This window comes from Ursus americanus, chromosome X (genome assembly GCF_024610735.1).
Source record: "Ursus americanus isolate L20-20 chromosome X, mUrsAme1.1.p, whole genome shotgun sequence".
Classification (NCBI taxonomy): Eukaryota; Metazoa; Chordata; class Mammalia; order Carnivora; family Ursidae; genus Ursus; species Ursus americanus.
Genome location: NC_142164.1, coordinates 95,526,488 through 95,540,002, shown reverse-complemented (window position 1 = coordinate 95,540,002; position 13,515 = coordinate 95,526,488). Strand labels below are relative to the sequence as shown.

The 13,515-nt window shown below is 36.1% G+C and overlaps 1 protein-coding gene and 1 non-coding gene across 12 annotated transcripts in view; both read right to left on the bottom strand.

Moving 5' to 3' along the window:
- DMD (dystrophin) overlaps positions 1-13,515 on the bottom strand; it is a 2,097,152-nt gene that overhangs the window by 1,527,000 nt on the left and 556,637 nt on the right. The gene's annotated exons all lie outside the window — the stretch shown is intronic.
- On the bottom strand, positions 12,305-12,423 carry LOC123787596 (5S ribosomal RNA). Its single transcript, XR_006778293.1, has one exon. It is a non-coding gene; the product is annotated as a 5S ribosomal RNA (ribosomal RNA).

Here is a 13,515-nt window from a genome sequence, read left to right as displayed (position 1 = left end):
ATGTAATGAGCACTGGGTATTATATAAGACTGATGAATTACAGGCCTGTACCTCTGAAGTCAATAACACATTATATGTTAATTAATTGAATTTAAATTTAAAAATGTTTAAAAAAAGAATGCATATTTACTAAGTTCCTTTATTATTACTTTTTCTATTTTGGGGGGGATTGGGGGAACAACACGAACTTTCAGAAGACAATGTATTTTTAGTGTTTAATACCAAGCCTGACTCAATTCACACTCATCAAATATTTGTGAAAAAGCTTTTTTAAAATGATCACAGGCAGACATCCAGCTCTTCTGTCAGATAATTTGAATTACTTAGATTCTCTGTTATTTCTTAGCCCACATCTAAATCAGCAATTTTCATCTATGTGGGAATGTCATCCGACTCACATAGTTAGCCCACATATAGATATTTTGTACCCTTCTACAGACTGCTTATCTGGGTCCTGAATTCACTGTCTCAAAACATAGGTGATGAATAGGCAGGCAGAGAAAATGTGTTTTTTTAAGATTTTATTTATTTGTTTATTTTAAAAAGACAGAGAGAGGACATGCATGCACCCATGAATGGGGGAGCGGCAGAGGGAAAGAATCTTCAAGCAGACTTGGCACTGAGCACGGAGCCAGATGCAGGGCTCCATCTCATGACCCTGAGATCATGACCTGAGCTGAAACCTGGAGTCAGATGCTTAACCGCTTAACTGACTGAGCCACCCAGGCATCCTGGGAGAAAATATTTTTTATAACTGTCAACACTAGTATATAGAAATGATATAAAATTTTTAAAAAACTGGATGTGCATATCTGGATCAGATTTATTTTAGATATAAAAGGAGTAGTATATATTACTATATTAGCAATGAAAAGAATTAAGATTTAAAACTTGTCAAATTTAATGCAGAGCTTAAAAGGACGCAAAATTTTACTTCTTAAAGAAGTCCCATAGAAAAACTGATCAAATCAAAAACTATAAATATACAATTAAGAATTTGCTATTTAAAAGAATAAAAACAATAATAATATATACCAAATTAGGGATTTTTTTTCTGCAGAAACTAAATGAGGTTAATAGAGTGGGTAAAGTGAACCTAATTTACAAGGCCATTAGAGCTGAAATGTTTCAAACACTTTTCTGTTCAGTTCTTATCCTTTTCCATAAAGTTGATTTATGAAGAAATATGCAAGTCTAGAGAAGTCCACTAAAGTATGCTTTTTAATATGATTATTTCACACAAAATGGTTATTGACCATATGTATTTTGTCTAGGCCTTTTCACAGGGGAGTTGCTAACATAATTCATTTACAATTCAGTTAGCAAGAAAACGTGTTAAATTGAATTTTACTCTGAAACAATAAATCAAACCAATGTGAAATATATTACACCCCATAAAATGAACAAACACTGATCAAATTATACAGCTGAACTATGGAGCTCACATATCCCAAGACATTTAAAATATCATCTCCATATAGTCATTAAATAAGTCTTGAGATCTAAAGTACAAATTAATAACTTTGGGTCATATTATCAGCTTATTCTGGGGATTTATTATGGTGAATTAAAACAGTAACCTCTCCTTATAGCCTCCATCAGTAATCATTCAAGTTTTTTTCTAATCAAAAAAGCATACATTTACAATGTCATTCAGACGAAAATACATTTTAACTTATGTTGACTATCAGCATGATCTTTAGCATCTTCAAGCAGTTGTAGAAAAGAAAGCTATCAAAATCAAAATCCTATTTTGAAGATCAAAAAAGCTCTAGTAAACTTCAAATAAACTTCAGCACAGTCTACAAATAATAGATCATAAAGTACAATGCCTTAGAGATGGTGCTTAATAAAGAGCTGTTGCTCTGTGGTATCTATGTGACACAAATCAAAAAAAATAATAAAATTGTAATCCTTCGTTTACACTCTAAACTTTGTTCTTAGCCATTTCTGCAAAGGTAGTTAACAGGAACGTTTCCTCTGTTCCTGTTAAAGTCCTTCATTTGCAGGCTTTTGCTAGGAATTCCAGAAGATCAGACTTGAAAATATGGCCTGAGAGGGGGCTTCCACTGCTGAGTGCCCTGTCATCTATCTTATCCATCATCTACTGTCTATCAATCAATCATTTATGATCTTACTACCTCTGTAATATTTCAGGCTAAGATATATATAACATATATCTGTATGTCTGTATGTGCACTGCAATTCTAACAAATGCTATGATATATTTAATGACAATTTCTTCCTAGACTATATGCAATTCCTATAAGAAATTTGATCTCTTGTCCCAAATTAACCTTTTTAAGATATCCTCATGTATTTTTGCCCCATATATATGCTACACATCTATTGCAGCAAAAGAATCTATGCAGTCTGACATTTATATGGAATGAATGACGCTGCTAGAAACTATCTATGACACTGTGGGATTATCAAATCAACCAGTGAACAAAGTCATTTTCTTTTCTGATCAGACCATTAGTGTGATAGATAAGAAAATGTCATACTCACAGTGTAGCTTGTCAATGTCTCTCATAATAAATTCACATACTATGTTCACGTAATAAGTTCATATAGCACAGTATTAAATCTGTACTAGAATACAGTCTCTTAAAAAAACAGGTGGCACAACGCCATACACAAAAACCAATGAAAAATGGACTGTTTCACTGTTAAGCAATATCTAGTTGACAGTCACATGACTGTCATGTAGATGGCTTCTACCAAACATAACTTGCCAATGACTTAGGATATTGAGGCATAAAAATGCAGCTATTACAATGAAAGAGGTGACTATACTAGAAAGAATAGCTCTTACTGTCTGTAATAAAATCTTGCTATGAATGTCTTGACTGAAATATTGAAACCAATAAGAGAAAATTTCATAGATAACAAATTTTGGAATTAACATTGGAAAAAACAGTTATAAGAACTGCATGGATTCAGAAAATATTTGGGAATCAGGCAATTGCAATTCTACTCTTAGCCCTAAATCTTAGGGAGGTATGATTACCATGATGGTCCCAAAAGCCAGCCATTTGAGCAAAGGTTTTATATGTTCATCTTGGAGATGGTAGAGACATAATAGCCTCTTTGAGTAGTGGAAGACAATCATGATACCTCTAAATGTTAGTAAAAACCATGTGCGAATGTTACAAAGATAGAGATACTTGCACAACATAAGAAAGAACAGGCGATATCACTTTTAATAATTCCACTTGACTAGTATAAGACAGGATCTGCTTCAGGAACACTTCAGATTGGCAGAGGGATTCAGCAAGAGAATGCTTCCATATCTGCCGTCTACACTACAGACAGTGTTCTGCACTGCTCAATACATCTAAAACTATGCATTGTCTCTTATTTTCAAATACTTTATTCCATTTACTCCTCTCTAAAAAAAAAAAACCCATTAAGTCGGTAAAATAAGAACTATATAAAGATGAATTCAGTGAAACTTAGAAAACAAGAATGGCTTGCCAATGCCACCGAGTTTGTAAGTAGCAGAGCAGAACTACTCCCAACTCTAAATTCTGATTTATGTTCCAGCAATTAACAGGCCCACTTAGCAAATTATTTACTAGAGTCCTGTTTACACCTCTATAATCAGCTTAATTAATTTTTTTCATTTTATGTCAGGCCTCTGCCTGCACTGATGTGATTGGTCCCCGTCAATAAGTCATAAAATACTTGACTTTTCCCATGGTGCATTTTTTTAAAATCACTATTTCATAGGACAATACCTGCAAACACCTCCTCTAATTTAGGACACATATTAACCTTCATAGCAGAAACAAAAATTATGTTAAAATTCAAGTATGTATTGATGATTTTCTCTTGAACACTTTACAGATTTCTATTATATATAAAATTTTATATATAGTATATAATAGGTATACCCACATGTATACATATTAACTTTTTAAATAGTTTCCAATTCACTTTTATTTGCCAAATTAGACTACTGCAAAACAAAGTTTTAGAAAATGCACTACATAGGACTCTGACCATACTTGTGTTTTCAATTTAAATAACGTTTTTTGTAATGAAATCTCCATACTTTACAAAGGGTATTATTGCTTGTCAGGAAGAAATAATGAGCTTGTACTTCTCAGCTGTGTATAAATTGCATGCATTTTATATTTCTAAGGAGAGGTCTCTATCAATCAATATTTTTAGAAAATGACAGTTCTCAGTTAGGCAGTGATTGTTACACCGAAGCTGATAAATGTTTACCCTTCATTGGAGACTGACAAATAGCCTATGACACAGACTGCTTTTCTGCTTTCCTGCCGCTTACATTAAAATCTGTTTAGGAATATGAAAATTCAAAAATGTGAATCTTAATGTAAAACTGCTTTCAAATTTCTTGTTAGGAAGCTTGCCAGACACACCAGAGGGCCATTTGGGGAGGCAAATAAGTATTACATGTATAAGATAAGTATAGATTAAAAACAAATACAAGCCACTGTTGTGACATGTACATGATATAATAAAATATTGTTAAATGATCACACTGCAAGGTCTGCAATCAAATGTCTTTTCATAAATGGAGTCCCAGCAATCTTTGTAGTTTGCCTGGGCAAGGTTTAACAGTAGTAGTTTCCCCATAGCAGGCTAAAGTCATTTAATCCATGATTGCTTTTTATACAGAGCTGATTTATTTGAACTGAGAGAACAGTAGACCACGTAAATGTCATGTTAATATTCTAAACTGAGCTAAATCGTGTTAGCAACAAAACTTGCCTTATCATATATTTCACCTTGGTCTATGGAAGAATGTGATAGTTATGCTATTAAGTGACAATCAGCCAATCAGTAAAGCAGTCATTTCTGAAAATATATAATGTGTGGAAAATAGAATTTTCCTGCTCCTCATAGGTCAGTATTTTTTCTTAAACCTCTTGGCTTAAGTGAGAACTTCTGTTGAAATTGTTTATTCTTAGCATTCTTGGCTTGGTTTCATCATTTTTATTTTTTTTTTAAGATTTTATTTATTTATTCGACAGAGATAGAGACAGCCAGCAAGAGAGGGAACACAAGCAGGAGGAGTGGGAGAGAAAGAAGCAGGCTCATAGGGGAAGAGCCTGACGTGGGGCTCGATCCCGTAACGCCGGGATCAGGCCCTGAGCTGAGGGCAGACGCTTAACCGCTGTGCCACCCAGGCGCCCCCTGGTTTCATCATTTTTAAATCTCCTTCCCTTTCCCCACTTCTTACAATGAGATGGTGGAAACATAATGACTCTTGGAATAGTGGAAGGCAATTGTGGTTCCTCTAAATAGAAGTAATATCAAAGTGTGAATGTTAACAAAGATACAGATGCTTGTTCAACGTAAGAGGGAACTTACGGGTACTATCACCTTCAATAATTAGACCTGACTAGTATAAGATGGGATCTGCTCCCAGAATACTTGAGATTGGCAGAGGGATTCAGCAAGAGAATGCTTTGATACCTGTCATCGCACTAGGTGTTCTGCACTGCTTGATACATTGGCTTGAACTATGCATTGTCTCTTTTCCAAATACGGTATTTGATTTACTCCTCTTTAAAAAAAAAAATCTGTGAAGTAGATGGAATAAAGAACTCTACAGAGATGAATTCAGGGAAACTTTAAGAATAAAAATGAAATTGTTGAAACTGTTTATTCTTAGCTTTCTTAGCTTTCTTTCGTCATTTTTCATCTCCCTTCCCTTTCTCCAGTTCTTAAATTGCAGAAAGCCTGACCTTGACCATAATTACCTAAATACTTTGATAGTCCACTTTGATTTTTTACCAAACTGAAATCCTTTTACTTATTTATTCACTCAAGAAGTATTTACCAGTTTGTTTCTCATAGTTTCATTCCCCCTTCTGATTACCCCCCTTTCTTTATCCCTTTCTTCCCCTACTGATCATTCTAGTTCTTATGTTCCATAGATGAGAGAAATCATATGATAGTTGTTTTTCTCTGTTTGACTTATTTCACTAAGCATTATCTCCTCCAGTGCCGTCCATGTTGTAGCAAATGTTGAGAACTCATTCTTTCTGATTGCTGAGTAATATTCCATTGTATATATGGACCACAACTTCTTAATCCAATCATCTGTTGCAGGGCATCTCGGCTCCTTCCACGATTTAGCTATTGTGGACATTGCTGCTATGAACATTGGGGTGCATATGGCCCTTCTCTTCACTACGTCTGTATCTTTGGGGTAAACACCCAGTAGCGCAATGGCTGGATCATAGGGTAGCTCAATTTTTAACTTTTTAAGGGACCTCCACATGGTTTTCCAGAGTGGCTGTACCAACTTGCATTCCCACCAACAATGTAGGAGGGATCCCCTTTCTCCACATCCTCTCCAACAACTGTTGTTTCTTGCCTTGTCTATTTTTGCCATTCTAACTGGCGTAAGGTGGTATCTCAGTGTGGTTTTGATTTGAATTTCCTTGATGACTAATGATTTTGAACATTTTTTCATGTGTCTGTTAGCCATTTGTATGTCTTCATTGGAAAAGTGTCTGTTCATATCTTCTGCCCATTTTTTGATTTGTTTATTTGTTTCTCGTGTATTGAGTTTGAGAAACAAACTGAGGGCTACAGAGGGGAGGGGGGTGGGGGAATGGGATAGACCGGTGATGGGTAGTAAGGAGGGCACATATTGCATGGTGCACTGGGTGTTATACACAACTAATGAATCATCGAGCCTTACATCGAAAACCGGGGATGTACTGTATGGTGACTAACATAATAAAAAATCATTATAAAAAAAATAATAAAAAAAAATAAATTCAAAAAAAAAAAAAGAAGTATTTACCAAATGCCTGCCATTTTCTAGGTGCTGAAGTAAGTGCTAGGGCACAACTGCGAACAAAAGACTCAATAGATAATTTCTTTATGGAGCTTAGATTCTAGCAAAAGAGACACACATGTAAGCAGGTAAACTCAATACTTTGTAGCAAGCGCTGTTATAGGGGAAACTAGATGTGCCAAATACTTAGTCTTCTGGCACAAGCTCAAGCATGAATCTAGCACTTCAACTTTTTTAATGAGTATTTTGGCTCACTTGTCTATATATTTACATTCCATCTCATTTCAAAAACTGATCTGTGATAGCTTTGCATGCTGAATGATTCTCCAAGAGCATTTATGGTATCGTTCTATCTCTTAACGTAATTCCTCAAAAAAAAAAAATCCACCTTTAACATTTCCACTAGTTTCAAACATCATCCCGGCAGATCCCCTTTCTTTCAGTTCCTGCTAAAAAGAAGTATTTCAAGTTTAACAGAGGATCATAATTATTAAGAGGAAGAGTTGTATCTTTGTGGTAATCTCTCACAAAGTACTTTTCATTCTAAGGAGCTCAGAAAATTATATTTTCTGGTTATTTCTTCAGTAATTAAGTAAGTGTGCCATTCACTTAACTTTTCTATCTAGGACAGGCAAGTCATTTTAGCAAGCCAATCAACATTTTTTAAACATTCATCATAGTACCTACTCTATAGTAAACAATTTTCTGGGCACAATGGCAAAACAAAAGTACGTACAGCACAGCCTCTGCTCTATATGAACATAGTCCTGGACCCACACTTAACATTCTGACTGAAGGTGTAGCTGGTTAAATCATATTTGGCTTTGGGAAACCTCAGTCATCACGTACACATGTTAAAATTTCAAGAGGTTTGAAACAAATGTGCAAATATCTGATTCAACCCATGATAGTTAAAATGTATCAGAGAAGACCAAAGTAGGCCCCAAAAGTATTTTGAGGTTTCATGGAAAAGATGAAGTGCATGAACAGGATCAAGTTTTAGAGTTGTAGGATAGAAGAAGGGCGTCCCAGACAAGAGAAAAGTTAAATTGCGTTTGACAATTAGTTCTCATCACAAACACACGCACACACACACACAATTGTAACTATGTGAGGTGATGGATGTTAACTAGACTTACTGTAGTGTTCACTTTGCAGTATATACAAGTATTGAATCATTACATTGTACACCTGAAGCTAATATATTATATATCAATTATATCTCAATTTAAATTTTAAAAAACTTTTTAAAGATACCCGTATATGTGAAATGGTAAGAAGCCTGCCTGTGAATAATGCTTAAGAGTAGTAACAGATAAGCCTAGAAAAAAGGATAGAGGCTAGAAAGACAATGAAAAATATTTGTAACTACTAAGTTTGGAATTTTTAATATAGGTAATGGAATACCACTATATATTTTTGAAAAGAGAAGCCACATGATTAAACCAGTGCTTCAGTAACAGTTTGGAGGCAATATATTGAATAGACTTGCATATGGAACGAAGAGAAAATTTTCAGCCATTAGTAGAAAAAGAGGAGGAATGAGGTCCAGCAGTAGGAATATCAGAAGTCAAAATATTTGATCAGGCATCTGATATAACAAGAACTTTAGGAAAATTAAACCATAGGTAGGAAAGTCAGTACAGGTATCACATGGAGTTAATAACTGCTTAAATTGGGCCTAGAGAAGTGAAACCTTGGAGACCTTTCAGAAATTGAAATTAAGTCAATTTTATTTGAGCTCAAGTAAAATGTGGGCAAAACTGAGAAATAAATCTGATTAAGCCAAGATCATAAAAGGCTTTCAATGACTTGGTTAGAAGTTTGAACTTTGTCTTCTGGGTACCCAATAATGTCACTGATACAAGAATAAACATGAGCTTGGGCACCTGGGTGGCTCAGTCAGTGAAGCATCTGCCCTCAGCTCAGGTCATGATTCCAGGGTCCTGGGATTGAGTCCTGCATGAGGCTCCCTGCTTAGCGGGGAGCCTGCTTCTCCCTCTCACTCTGCCCCCCCCCCCCGCTCGTGCTCTCTCCCTCTTTCTCTTTTAATCTCTCTCAAATAAATAAAATCTTTAAAAAAAAAAGAATAAACATGAGCTTGATTTGGGGTGATGGACTTTATCTCAGACAATCATTCCTGCTCTTAAAATCATTAGTCATTGATGAAGGGAAAGAATCTATGCAGATATTCTAAAATAATAAAGTGTTCGGGCTCCGAAGTCAAACACTCTTGGATCCAAATCCAGTCTCCACTTCCTACTGGGTATCTGTATGGTATGGGAAAAGTCCTTTATCTTTCCTCAAGACCTCGCTTCTATCCAGTACACGTGGATTAACAGTGTCTACCCTTAACACGGTTAAAAGGCTTCAATAAGAAATTGCAGGTAACGTGTCTGGCACGTAATAAGCTCACATTAAATACCGGCTGTTTTAGCAAACTGACCAAGTTTCTTTTCTTACACTGCTGGTAAGAGAGAGGAGAATTGGTAATGTTGATTTGAATGTCAATGGCATGGAAGTGAAACTAAGAGAATGGAAGCTTCCACAGACAGGAGAACATACAGAGGATAAGAGAGGATTTAGAAAACATCCACAGTAACATAAAGAAGGCTAGTCAACAGAGCAGAATAAGAACTATGATACAGAAGTAGATGATAGATCAGATACAGGAAGAGATGTGGACAGAAATAGAGAGGAAGATAGAGACAGAAGGAATGTCATATTGATAAGCTGTCCCAAATTCATAGACGTAAATCTCTCACAAGGAGGGGTGTAAAATTATAAGTTCAATTATAATTTAATTAGTGACCGTTGAGAAAACAGTTTTGATAGAAGGAATGAGGGAGAAGTCAGCTTTCCAGGGATTACAGGGCAATAGGTAATAGGGAAATTTGGTACAGAGGACACATTCCCGATATTCGGCAATGATAATGGCTAACAGTAACTGGGTGCTCACAACTCCCCAGGCTCTGCTCTAAATATTTCAATTCAAACAATTCATTTAGCCCTCATTAGAGCTCTATGGCATTAATATAATTGTCACCTTCATTTTCTCAATGAGGCAAAGGAGCCAGAGGGATATTAAGACATTTGCAAATTCAACACAGCTAAAAAGTGGTTAAGGTGGCTTTGAACCAGGCAGTCTAGCTCCAGGACCTGTGCTGTGCTATCACTCATACAGCTTCTCAGACAAGGGTGGTGATTTGAACTTGGTCATACGGCTGAGTCTCCGCTTACCTGAATAGGTCAGAATCAGAAATGAAGAAAAGAAAAATAACACCTTAAGTGTTTCAACACTCACTTTGTGTAAACTGCTGTAAGACAGATGGTGCCTTAAAGCAGCCTATCAAGATGGGAGAGGAAACACAAGTACGGGATTTCCAGAATACACGACACGTGATCGCTTCCAGTGGAAAGGTATGAGCTACTCTGCAAAAGGCACAGGGAATATTTCAAGCTAGAACAATTCAGAAAAGATCTCTTTGGAGGACACATTAATTAAACTACGCCAGGGGAAGAGAAAGCCTAGAGATATTTCAGGAGATGATAAACTGAAGGTTGGACACTGAGATAAATATTCAGATAAATTTGGAAAATTGAGAAATATGTGATTGACATGTGATCGTGGACAGTTTAAGTGACACTGTTGAAGTATTTAAATGGGGGAATAATATGAGGAGTGCTTTTAAATAGGACAGTGGTTCTCATAGTGTGGTCCCCAGACCCAAAGCATCAGCATCACCGGGAATTTGCTAAAAAGGCAACTTATCTGGTCCTGCTTTAGACCTATAGGATTAGAAACTCTGGGCATGTGGCCCAACATTCTGTGTTTTAATCAACATCTACGTTATTCTGATGCATGCTCAAGTATGAGAATCCCTGCATTAAAGGATCTGGTCATCACTAAGTCTATTCACTGAAGTTCCATTATTTCACTGTAGCTCTTGAAAGCATCTTTTACTCTGCCCACTTGAACTTAGTTGTGGCCACATGACTTGCTGCATCAAACGAAATGTCAACACAAGTGACATGTGCCACTTCTACCCAGAAGTTTTATGAACTATCACACGGTTAAACATGTTCTCAATGTTTGTCTTAAGATGACCTCTCCATCAATCTGAGTCTTCACAGAGACCACAATGAACTGAAAGCCCTACCAGCCCACAATGACATGAAGGTTGGTGAGGAAATACTCCACTGTTTTCAGTCCCTAGGACATCAGGATTTTTGTTATAAACATATAAGCTAGCCTATCCTGATTTGCCTTGGACTGGGAGGATGGTACTGAGAAGGGATTGGTTTTATGTTAAAAGAGAAGGGGCTTACTAAAAGGGAGAGATTTAAGGTATCTGTGAAAGACAGAAGAATCAGTATTTCTCAAAAGTCAGAAGAAAGAGAAATATCTTTACATGAATATACAAGAGAGAGATAACATTATTACCAAATATTAACTATTTATTTCTGGGAGTAGGGACTTGAGGGGAATTTCCACTTTCTTACTTAGTCTGTTATTATTTTTGTTATTATTATTATTATTATTATTATTATTATTATTATAGCAGGGTAATATATAATTATTAAAAGAACCAAATAACAGAAAAGCATAAAGTCTATGGCATTAGATTTTGCCTCAAATCTCATTTTCTCCAGGGGATAAAATCTTAGACTTTCTACCTAGACAATTGTGTGTGTGCATTCACTACCTCTTGATCTCTTACCATATCTAGCATAGCGTTTTAAGTTATAATCACACATTATTTCTGATCCTTTTCATCATCTTGCTGGTAAGACTTATGATCACAAGGTTAGCAATGAATTCCCAAGTGTTTCTATAGCATGCCTTACATCACACAGTGACTAAATAGATGCTCCGAGGTTCAAACCAAGTTCTGTCTGATTCTAAAACTTGGGCTTTTTTAGTAGATGATGCTCTTGTGCGAGGGTTTGTAGGAGCATCTGCATGGGTACATGTGTATGTGTACATGTGTGTGCAGAGACACATTAGTATATTTGATAGCCCTTAAAAAATAATTCTCGTGGGCGCCCGGGTGGCTCAGTTGGTTAAGTGTCTGCCTTTGGCTCAGGTAATGATCCCAGGGTCCTGGGATCAAGCCCCACGGTCCTGGGATCAAGCCCCACATTGGGCTCTCTGCACAGTGGGGAGCCTGCTTCTCCCTCTCCCTCTGCCTGCTGTTCCCCCTGCTTGTGCTCTCCTGCTCTCCCTCAAATAAATAAATAAAATATTTTAAAAAAATAATTCTTGTATGTGTTAAGAAAGAGACTGGTGCTCTATGCTCAATGTCCTAGTGTAACAGAATTGGTAATAATTATAATTAAGAAAAAAAATTTCTTCTTAAAATTCACTGTACAAATATTGCTACTATATTTATTTCACTTTTTAAAATAAAATGATACAATAAAGAATCATGATTCTTTGTAAGGCAACAGCACTGACATTTCTAGGTCAAAATAAGTCTTCATGCAATGATCAATGTAGTATCTAAGGAGAAAAGCCTACAGCACCCGGTATTCCCACGCAGTCTCCCATCCAAGTACTAACCAGGCCCGACCCTACTTAGCTTCCAAGATCAGACGAGATCGAGCGTGTTCAGGGTGGTATGGCCGTAGACTAAATGTAGTATCTAAATATCTACAATTGGCCTCCAGATTTTCAAAAATCTCATATTTTTTTCAAATACTTGTCACCCACTCTAAAGATACCAAAGCCTTTTTTCCCTCTTCCAAATAATAAATCCTAAAATAATGGGAGCCAGATTTATCATATATATTGTTTTCCTTAATGGGATATCATCACCCAAGTTGATTATCATGAATCTACAGTATTTTCAACCACTTTACATGTCTGCTAGATTGTAAAACCAGAAAGAATGGCCCCTTCAATATACATAAAGTTTGGCTAAAAGCATAGTAATACTGGGCAAAATGATGGGTTTTAGAGGGGCCCGTTAATCCTCTGAAACTGCATGCAAACCCTTCTATATTTGTACAGAAGTGCACGAGAGAGAAGTTCATGTATTTACTATATCTCCAATAGGTAGAACACCCACAAAAGATTTGGTTGCATAGTACTGTGAATATAGTAAAAACAATGAATTCTACATTTTAAATAGGTGAATTATGAATGATATGTGAATTATATCTCAATAAAACTTCTTAAAAGATGACTAGCCCAGAACTTTCAAAATAAACGTGTCAAGCCCACGTTGAAGCCCCTTCAATTCTATGCTACTACATTTTTAGAACTCATTCCGTGTCAAGTGACCCCTCTCTTGATCGGACTCAACCCCAACCAATGATCTGTTCAATGCCCTGGTCTTTGATGCTCTAGCTAAGCCTACTGTGCCTGGCCACTCTCAGACCAGCATGATGACCCAGCTGGGTGGCTACCATCTACCGCCTTTTAGTAATAGAACTCTCCATTCCAGTACTTTTGCTACTCCTTCTGGCTTACATCATACCACAATTATGACACAATCAAATTATCTTTTAGTTTTTTCAAGAGAAAAGAATAATACATTTATTCAATTCTAAGAGAGAGCCAATACATTTGACCCTCGAACAACACAGGTTTGAACTGTGTCTACATATACACAGATTTTTTATATAAATACAGTACATAAATATATTTTCTCTTCCTTATTATTTTCTTAATAACATTTTCTTTTATCTAGCTTACTTTAAGAATACAGTATATAATACAT